The sequence below is a fragment of the Phodopus roborovskii genome, unplaced genomic scaffold, assembly GCF_943737965.1.
Source record: "Phodopus roborovskii unplaced genomic scaffold, PHOROB, whole genome shotgun sequence".
Taxonomy (NCBI): Eukaryota; Metazoa; Chordata; class Mammalia; order Rodentia; family Cricetidae; genus Phodopus; species Phodopus roborovskii.
In genome coordinates, this window is record NW_026126727.1 from 1,147,991 (window position 1) to 1,158,823 (window position 10,833).

A 10,833-nucleotide genomic window follows, 5' to 3' on the forward strand; every position below is an offset into this window, starting at 1 on the left:
TAAAAACTACAGGTGTTACTCAGTGGTAGAGTATTTATTTAGCATGGATAAGGCTGATGGTTTAATTCCTAGAACTTAAAGAAATAACATATTTTCAGGATATCAACAAAACTAGCCTCTGCAAAAATTTCCATTTAGAACAAAGTAATGGTGGTTAGGAGATCTCAGAGGAAAATAAAAAGGGATGACTGGAAAACTTACAGCTAAACAGGAGGAATCACTTCTAATATCCCATATCACATAGAACAATAAGATTACAAGACCTGACTGAAGACTTTAAAATAGCACGGTACGTTGATGATGCTACGACAACAGGAAAATAGTAAATATATGAGGTGAGAGACATGACAACCATTCACTTTTGATCATCCATGTTGATCATATTCATGGAGATGTCATTGGAACATAAGATACAACCAGACATCATTGAAATACACAAATGTATAAACAGAATTTAAAACTATACTTTATGACAATATAATTAATAAAGATTAATGTGCTGAGCAGATAAAGATTCATATACTAAAAACTACTGATATTACTGAGAAATCAGGATAAATCATTTGTATGTACATATATGTTTTTTTTCTAAGATCAAAAGGTCAATTATTTAAAGGTTAGTCCTCAACATTCTAATTTTCTGAATGCTGTAAGACATTTCTTGTTTAAAATTATTCATTTAATGCATGTGTTTACAAATGTATAGGTGCATGTATGTCATGGAGCACGTTTTGTGAGACTTGGTTATCTTCTTCCACCTTGGAGTTTTAGGAATCAAACTTAGGACTTAAAGCTGGGTGGTAAGTGCCTTTGCTTGCTGCCTTAGTTTCTTTTCTGTTGCTCTGGTAAGACATTGGCAACAATGTAACTTATAAACTATTTAATTCTGGGCTCATGGTTCCATGACCATCATGGTTGTGAGAATGACAGTAGATAGGCATGTGGGGGAGCAGTACCTGAAAGCTTGTATCTCCTTTGTTCACAGCAGAAGGCAGATGGAAGAAACTGAGAATGACATGGGCATTTGAAACCTCAAAGCCTACTCCCAAGGACACTTCTCCCCCAAGGTCATGTGGGGACTACCAGAGCAAAGTTAGCATTTTAACAGCCATCTTTCCTACTACTCTTTTAGATACTAACATAATGGTAACTTTCCATTCCCCTATGACAGTTATCCTGTTAAGCATATGAAGCAGCCTGACCCTGAAAGAGACCTGCTACAGACTTATTGTATAGCAACTTATCTTATCACAGAACACTTGCATCCTGCTTAGAAGGACATTATGTCTCCCCCATATCCTCCCTTTGGCCCATTCCCTCATTTCTCCACTACTTAAACCCTGTGGTTATATTCAATAAATGAGACTTAATCAGAATACCATCTTGTCTCCATCTCTTGGGTCTCTTGTTCCCTCATATTCACTCCCCTCCTCAGGGTTCCTGGTGGGGCCAGGGCAAGGTCACATTTTCCCAAACACTTGCACAATGAGGGACCAAGCATTGAAATATATGAGCCAATGTGTCCATGTCTCAAATCCCCAAACTTGCAGAGCAAAAGTCTCCAGATTCTTTATTTGAAAATAAGTTTATAAAATTCCTGTGGAAGCCTGGGAATATAGGCTTGTGGGAGAGCACTTACATAACAATCACAAACCCCTGGTTTAAGCCCCAGCAGTGCAAAAACAACAAGTCAGAGAAATACAGATTAGCCAAAACCTCTACCCCACTGCTTTAGGTGCTGAGTGTTAAATATCTCTGGTTTGTCACTCATCTAAGAACATACTGGGTCACAACCTCTACATATTTACACTCTGACTCACCTACAGTATCAGAAATCAGATGTATTATAGGCACAGCTTGACAAGAATTAAACAGTCAATGGGAAGAAACATGTCTGCAATATGCCCTGAAATTTGCCATGGCAAGACAGTTTTAGTCTCCACTTTTGTGTCCCCTCTCCCACCCAGACCTGCAAAGGCACACTCTTCACCAAAGCACATGACCTGTGTTGTTGGCTAAATACACAGCAACTTTTCTGCCACTTCCTCAACCCCTTCTTCATTTTCCTCTTTAAAAAAAAATTCCTTGCCTCTCCTAAGAGGGTTTTTCTCAATTTTGCCTTTGCCAAGCCTGTTGCAATCTGCATCATCATTGTCTTGGTTTGGGCTACCAGGAGTACTGTGAATAGATTGAAAAAAAAAAAAAAAAAAAAAAGGTCACATACACAAGGAAGGATACAGGACTGTATACAGAGCAATGCTTCATTAAATCTAAAAAACTACTTGCAGACATGAGAACTGTAATAGAACTCACTGCAACAGCGGACTTCACAGACTCCTCACTGCTCCCTGATGCTCGTCCCACTCGCCTCTTTGGAAACACCCCTCATTGCTCTCAGACTTTGGGGTCCTTGGGATGCTGATTGGGCAGGATGCTAGCTCAACAGAAAGGTGGGGCATCTTAAGGGCATTCCCCATATGAAGTCCCAGTAAGGCCAACCTGCACTTGATTTGAAAGACCCCAGCAGAGCCCAAGAGTTTGGAGCCTGTCAGCAGGGAAGGCCTTTGCCCCCAGGAGACGAGACCGGACCACTGGATTCAAGTAAAAGAGGTTATTTAATGTTTACACACAGGTACCTATGGACGCTTCAGCCGTTCGGGAGATTGAGAGAGCGTGCCTGGGTAAAGCATATGCAGTTTATATAAGGTTGGTGTGACAAGAAGCAGGCTTACAGAAGCAGAAGCATGGTTACAGGGATTTCATTGTTTCATCTAAATGTAGCAGTTGTAGTTAACCTAGGACAGTTGGTTGTTCCGGTTGGGCACAAAGAATACAAAGAATTCAGTTATGACTCTCTCAGCATCCCGGATACCATCCTGCTGACCTTGCTTTAGTCCAAGCTGCAGACTTGGTTGGCATCAGATGAGAGCAGCACCTGGTTCCCTCCTCTTCTTTTCTCATAACTTGACCTTGGCAATTAATGAGAGCAGCTCAAACAGACAATAAGCATAGTGGGGGTTTTTCAGGTTCATTCCCTTCTGGAAGATCCATAAAGCTATTAGGTGAGGGGTGATATGGTACCGTCTTCCCAGCTTGCTACTCAAACATATAGCTTGCTTAGAGAGGAGCATGGAGCCATGCCCACTCACAAATCCCTTTGCTGAGAGGTATGTGCTTGCCTGCCTGATACCTGCAGAGAAAATCCTCACCAGTTTTTGTTCTAAGTGGCACTCCCTTCCTCTTGGAAGGCACCATCCTGAGAATCTTGCCTTTGAGTGAGAAAGGACAGGCCATTTGAAAGTCCAGGTCTGGAGGCCAGACTTGCCTATCTGTAGGAAGCTGCAGTCCCCACTGTGGATGGGTACAGTGGCACAGTGCCACGCATTCACATTCCAGTCAGAAACCTGGGTAGACTCCCACTTTGTATGAGTAGAAACGAACTCCTGTGCCCTGGAAGGGCAAATAGTGCTCTTCAGACCCAATATTTTCTTTTGCTTTGTTTTGCAGACAGGGTTTCTGTGAAGGTCAGGGTCTCCTGGAACTGGCCTGTAGAGCAGTGTGGCCTGTAACTCCTAGAGATCCACCTGCCTCCACCTCCCAGGTGCTAGGTTTAAAGTTGTGAACCAGCAACTGCCCTGCTTCTTCATATCTCAGGTATACTGTGTGGTGTGTGAGTGTGTGTGTGTGTGTGTGTGTGTGTGTGTGTGTGTGTGTGTGTACAGGGTAGGATCACATGGGGGTGAATGACAACTTGGGTGAGATGTTTCTTTCCTTTCACGAAGGGGAACTGAGAATTGCACTCAGTCCTTCAATGTTGACAGTGATCCCTGGACCTGGTGGGATTTTGTGGGTATTGGGGTTTAGTCATGGAGATGGAGCACGGATCCTCACATATGTTAGGAAATCACCCAAATACTGGGCTATATCCTCAGCATATGTTTATTTAGTGCAATGGAACTTGGGCCCTCACAATGCCAAGTGAGTACCCAACCATTGAATGGCCACAGACTCCCACTCTGGTTTGTAACCTCTGACATCTTTGCATGCTGCCTGGTTTTGTTAACAAAGACACATCCTCTAGGTGACAGTATCTTCATGGAGTCCCCCACTGTCAGACATAATTCAAGACACTCTGAATGTTGATGTCCCCACTATTTGAAGTAGGGAGGAACTTGGATCCCTGTTTTAGATTCAACCTGTTTTCTAGCCAGCTTAGTAGCACACACCTGTCATCCAGGCACATGGGTAGGGAGAGTATCTCCTGAAGTGTCTGAGGCCAGCCTTGGCCACACAGTCAGGTGCTACCTCCATGTCCAGCAGCAGCCACAAGCCAAGCATGGAGACAACCCCAGTCAGTGCTGGGAGGAAAGCCAAATGGAAGTTGTTATTAGCCACGTGGGTGCCATATGTAAAGAGTAATTTTTTCTGCCTGCTGCCTGTCTTGTCCAGCCACCAGTCCAGCCCCAATTAATGCACAGAAACTCTGTATTTGATATAAGGCTGTTGGTCAGTTACTTGGTTCTTATCAGCTAGCTCTGTCTAAAGTATTGACCCATTTCTGCTAATCTATGTATTTCCACGTGGTCTACTCTTACCCTTAGAGAGCCGGTTTGTGCCCAGCTCTCTCCAGACTCTCCATCTTGACTCCTCCTTCTACTTCCTCTTTCCTCCTTGCCTCCTAGTCCCGCCTGTCTTGCTTTCCTATTGCCAACAGTGTTTTATTCATTAAACAAGTATGAGAAACATATATACAGAATGACATCTCCCATCACCCATGTGAGCCAGGATGCTCCGATATGGCAACTATGGCTGAAGAGACAGGGCAAGGAAGGCAGAAGCAGGTGCTTGTTTTTAATGAAGAGCAGCACCAGAGGTTCTCAGAGGTAATGCAGCCTAAGAGCTGAAGGACCGAACATCAGTCCAGTCTATCTCAGCCTGGAGCAACCATTCAAGGAGGAAAGAGCCCCGAGTCCTGGGCCCAGAGATACTGAGGACCCCAAACCCTGGGCTGCTGGTGGCTGTTGGGTTCAGGAGCAGCACCATGGTGGGGTCGTGCAGCAGAACATCACAAGTGCAGACAAAGACCAAAGGAGAACAGGAAATGAGTGCAGAGATCTTGTGTGCTTCTGTGAATCAGAGATGAGATGTGGGATGCAGGTGAATGGGAGCAGCAGGCAGTGTCTGCAGAGCTGAGTCAGGGCAAGGGGAGAGATCACAGAGCCCAGGAATCATCCAAGAGTTAATTATATTGGATCATAATGTGAGTAACCCCAGAACAAAGTTAGCCATCTTTCCTAATACTCTCTTAGATACTAACATACTGGTAATTTCCCCCTATGACTGCTTTCTTGTCAAGCATATATGATGCATACTCACCCTGGAAGAGCCCGGCTGCAGGCTTATTGTATAACAACTTATGTTATAGCAGAACACCTGCATTCAGCTTGGAAGGGCGTTCCACCTCCCTCAAACCTTCCCTTCAGCCCATTCCCTCATCTCTCCACTACTTAAACCCTGTGGTACATATATACATGCATACATACATACATACATACACACACACATATATATACACACATACATACATGCATGCATACATACATACACACACATACATTTGTACATGCATGCATACATACATTCATGCATATATACATAAATACATACATACACACTTACACACATGCATGCATACATACATACATACTCACATACATACATACACACATACACACATACATGCATGCGTACATACACATACATTCATACATGCATGCATACATACATTCATGCATACATGCATACATACACACATAAACACATACATGCATGCATACATTTGATCAGATCACTGTCTTGCCTCCACTCACACATCTCTTGTCTCCTCATTCTCCCCCCTCCCTCAGGGTCACTGTCAACTGACCCTGCTGGCCAGTAGGAGGGCTTCAGTGAGGAAAGCCACCCCAGGGAAGAGCCAGCCAAATCAAAAGAAGATAAAGAGAAAGAGGAAGCTGCAGATGGGAGCCTGCAGTCTCCAGACCTTGGTAAGTGAGCCATGCAAATGAGATAAGAAAGAAGCAACATGAGTTGGCACTCAGGATAGAGAGGTTAGGCTTCAAATGTAAGATATCCTCAAATGTTTTTATTTTTGTGAAAGAGGTTTGTCCATGGTTTCCCACTGAGGCAACAATAGACGAGAAATGATGGAAAAGAGTAGGAGACACGTTAATGATTATTATAGGACTTCTGGATCTGAAAAAAAAAAATCCCCATAACAGCATTTTCATATTGGAACTTAATTGAAGAAATAATTTCTCACAAACAAACTGACCCTCTTGTTGCCAATATTATAGAAGAAGGAGAAAAATGTCTTAAACCGTGTGGCTTTGACCTTGGAAAAATTTTGAACCTCAGAAAAAAGACTCAGAGGAACATGCCAATGAGGAAAAGCACCTCATGTCATTTGAGAGTGATACTGAAGATATTAAAAAGACTAACCCACAGACCCAAGACAAAAGTGTAAAAAAGACACACTCTAAAAAGGATTTGGGAGCTAATCCCAAGAGTAGAGATTTAGGAGCTAAAATATATATATACATATATATATATATATATGTATGTACATATGTATATATATATGTATATATATTTTTATATATATATATATATGTATCCATCACTAAAAATGTCACTAAGGACAGACCATCCACAGATGATGACCTTAGTGATGAGGATTGGGAGGACTTGGAGGACAAAGCAGCAGTATATCATGTGTCAGACTGGCCTTCATTAAAACAATGGCCTCTGCCCTATACACTTCCTTCCACGGTTCCTCCTCTAGCTTGCCCAGTCTTAAACCCCCAGAAAGAATTACAGGATAAAATTCAATACCTTAAGGAACAAATTTGCTCAGAAAAAGAACACCAAGAATTAATTGCCCAATTAGAAAGTTTAAAGACAGACAAATCCTCTGAGACTTCTCAAAGGAACACCACCAAGGCACCCCTTAAAGGGGCTGCCCCCAGGATTTCTCTTACCTATCAGGAACACACAGAGTCAGACAATGTAACTACCTTTCCTGTCTCTGAAACAACAGATGCACAAGGCGGTGCATGGTGACATCATACAGGTTTCCACTTTATAGGGGTTTCCACTTTAATGTCATCAAATAGGTTAAAAGTACAGTTTTTCAATAAGGGGCCACAGAGCTCCTTATACCGCTGCCATCATAGAATCTGTGGCTAATATACTTGGCTTACTCTTTCAGACTGGTATACCTTAGCCAGAGCAACTCTGGCAGCAGGAGATAACCTCTTATGGAAATCAGAATTTTCAGAGGCTTGTAAAGAAACTACAAAATGAAATGCTCAAGGCGGCAATGGCTAGAATGCTGATATGCTGATGGCAGAGGGAAATTTTGAGGTAGAAGATGTTTCAAATGCAATATGATCCTGGGCTGTATGCCCAAATTCAAATAGCTGCCACCAGAGCATGGAAGAAGCTACCCACTAAAGGAGATATGAGCTCTTCCTTACCAATACTAAGTAAGGGCCCGATGAGCCCTCTTCCGACTTTGTTCACCATTGACTAACAGCAGGAACTGAATTCATTGAACAATTAGTGTTCGAGAATGCAAATGCTGCCTGTCAGGGTGCAACTAGGCCATATCAGAAACAAAACAAAACACATCTTTCTGGCTACATTTGCTTCTGTGCTGAGATAGGAGCAGCCTACCAACAGTGGCTCTCCATGGCAGCCTCTATGCAAGAAACCACTGTTAAACAATTCCTATGGAATCAGGGGAGAAATAAGTGTTTCATTTGTAGAGAGACAGCCTGCCACTCCAGTTTGTAACCTCTGACATCTTTGCATGCTGCCTGGTTTTGTTAACACAGGTATGGCCTCAGGGTGAGAGTGTACTCATGGAGTCCCTCACTGTTCGACATAGTACAAGATGACTGGACATTCAGAATGTTGGTGTCCCCACTGTTGGAAGTAGTGAGGACCTCAAATCCCTATCTTTGATTGAACTTATTTTCTAACCTGCTTGGTAGTACACACTTGTCATCCAGGTATTGGAGGAGGGGGAATCTCTGAAAGAGTATGAGGCCAGCTGGGTAACACAGTCAGGGGTTACCTCCATGTCCAGCTGCAGCCATAAGCCAAGTAAGCAGACATCCCCAGTTAGTGCTGGGGAGGAAGCCAGATGGCACATCCATGTGAGCCCAGGCTGCTCCAATATGGTAGCTATGGCTGGAGAGGCAGGGCAAGGAAGGCAGGAGCTAAGGGTTTGCAATGACAGGCAGGGCCAGGAAGGCTCAGAGGTACTGAGACACAAGTGCTAAAGACCCAGCAGTAGGCCAGCCAGTCTCAGCCTGGACTAACCATTCAAGAAGGAAGGAGCCCTGAATCCTGGGACCAAAGCTGCTGAGGGCCTTATGACCTGGGCAGCTGGGTTCAGGAGCAGGGCCATGGTGGAGTCCTGCTGTGCTCAGAGGGTGCAGCAGAGCATCAGAAGGGCAGATAAGGATCAAAGAAGAACAGGAAATGAATACAGAGATCTTTTATGTTTCTATGAATGAGAGCTGGGAAGTAGGGTGCAGGTGAAGGGGAGCAGCAAGGCAGTGTCTGCAGAACTGTGTCATGACAAGGGGAGAGATGGCAGAGCTCAAGAACCACCCAGAGGTTAAGCATATTGGGACCAGAGACTCTGACAGGGAATGGGGTCCTGATCTTCCCAGGATAGTCTCCATTAGAGGCTGAAGGGCTCGGCCTAGGAGGTGAGGGGAAGTAAGGGTGAGGGAGGGACTGGAGAGCAGTGGGAAAAGAATGTGACCATGAATGAAGCAAGGGCATCGGGAAGCCATTGGTGTGACTGTGCCACAGTTGGATCTTGCTGACCTATTCTATTCCATGTCAGAGGGTAATGGGAATGAATGTTTATTCTCTGCTGCACTGAAGAACAATAAATCAGAAGAAACAAAATCTCAGCAGTCAGTCGGTGAAGCAATACTACAGGTATGGTGGCTGGTTTTGAGTCAACTTCACACAAGCTAGAGTCATCACATCAGAAGGAAGCCGGTATGCAGCACACCTCTATGTCATCTGTCTCAGCTTCTGCTTCCAGGTTCCTACACTGTTTGAGTTCGATGATGAGCAATGATATAGACATGTAAGCCAAATAAACCCATTTCTCCTCAGATTGCTTATTGCTAATGGTATTTTATCACAATAGTAACCCTAAGACAAGGGGTGAAGCAAAAAACAGAGATCATCTTGTGCAAGAGCACCCCTCTCTTCTCTCTTTCCCCTCTTCTGCCCTTTCTCTCCCCCTTCCATTCTCTTCATGAGTGCTGAGTCTCATGTTTGTGTTTAATAGGTGCTAATTGTAACAAAAGAACAACAGAGGAGCCAAGACAGGGAAAGAAAAAAAAAGGGGGAAAGGAAAGAAAATAGAAATTGTTGGATAAAGGGAAACTGTGGAAGCAAGAGAGAGCTAAATCTGAGGGTAGAGAACAAACTGCCAGTTCTGGTACCTAAAACAGTCATGTGCACAGAGGAAAGATGATTTTCTTATGGATGTGGCTCTAAACCTTCTCTGCCCCCTGTAGCAGGCAGGATCTGGGGTCTCCTTACCTCTTTAGCCCATACACAGAGCACACAGCTATGATCACCACCAGCATGATGAGCAGCAGGGACAGTGTGGCTGCATAGTCATTGAAGATGTCAAACGAGTAGTTCCCAGCCTCCGTGGTGAACACCAGGCCGATGGCACAGTTGATGAGGCACACAAGACCTGGAACACAAGACCACTGCTCATCTCTCTAAGAGTTGTGAGGAAACTTCAATTTAAGTAGGTGCTATCACATGCCATGCTCTGGTCACGTACTATACCAGATTAAGCCTCCAAAGTAGTAGTCAGGCATCCCTTTTATACTGGGGTGCCAGGGCTTAGTGTTGTCAGAAAACTCCTTGTAGCACAACATGGCAGCCTCTATATTTGACTCTTTCCAGGTTTCCTTCTGACTTCTTAAGGCTTACCGTGGTGCCTCTGAATTCATAGTTGCCCTTCCCACTGCCATACAGTACAATGTCAACCACTGGGATGCTCCCTCAGGAAAGGATTAATTGCTAGATTGGCTGCTACATGCTTTTGTACTGTGGACCACAGGGATCCAATTCCAGGGGGAAAAAAAAACATTCCATGTGTTATTAGGATTTGAGGAACAGTGAAGAGGACACTTCCCACATGATAACTAGGACATGTGTTTATGCACACATGCATGTCTGTGCATGTGAGTTTCAGAGAGATTGAGTGAGAGAGAGATATATAGATAGAGAAAGAGAGTGCACCCTCAGGGTTCTTCCCGTACCTTGGCTGTGAACATGTATACCAGGCCATTGATGGCTCTGTGGAATGTGAGACCCTGAATCCGGTAGATGATGAGCACAAAGTAGGGCATTGATGCAGTGAAATACACCACCTGTGGGAACCCAGGTGTGGAGTCAGCCTCAGCTTGGAAGAAATAGTTTTGCCAACATTGTGCAAAAATCCACTTAAAAGTATCAGTTTATCTTCATTGAAATGGAGATGCTTGTACACAATGTTTAATTTAAAGTATATGAAATTGACTCAATAATATAAGTGCTGTGGGATCCTAAAAATTGAGCGTAAAAGAAAACCCCATTCAAGGTAAGATCTTTATGGAGCCTAATGCTGCCCCAATCAGAGAAGAGCACAGATGACTTGGAGACAGAGTCCAGCGAACCTGTTCACATCAACTCAGAAGATGGCACAATCTTTGGGTCAAATGTCTTAGGAGTTTGCCCACA

General features: G+C 43.9%; 1 pseudogene; it reads right to left on the bottom strand.

Annotated features, from left to right (window-relative positions):
- Positions 1-10,463, bottom strand: part of LOC127214528 (protein regulator of cytokinesis 1-like) — a 99,957-nt pseudogene extending 89,494 nt beyond the window's left edge.
- Positions 10,464-10,833: the final 370 nt, after the last annotated feature.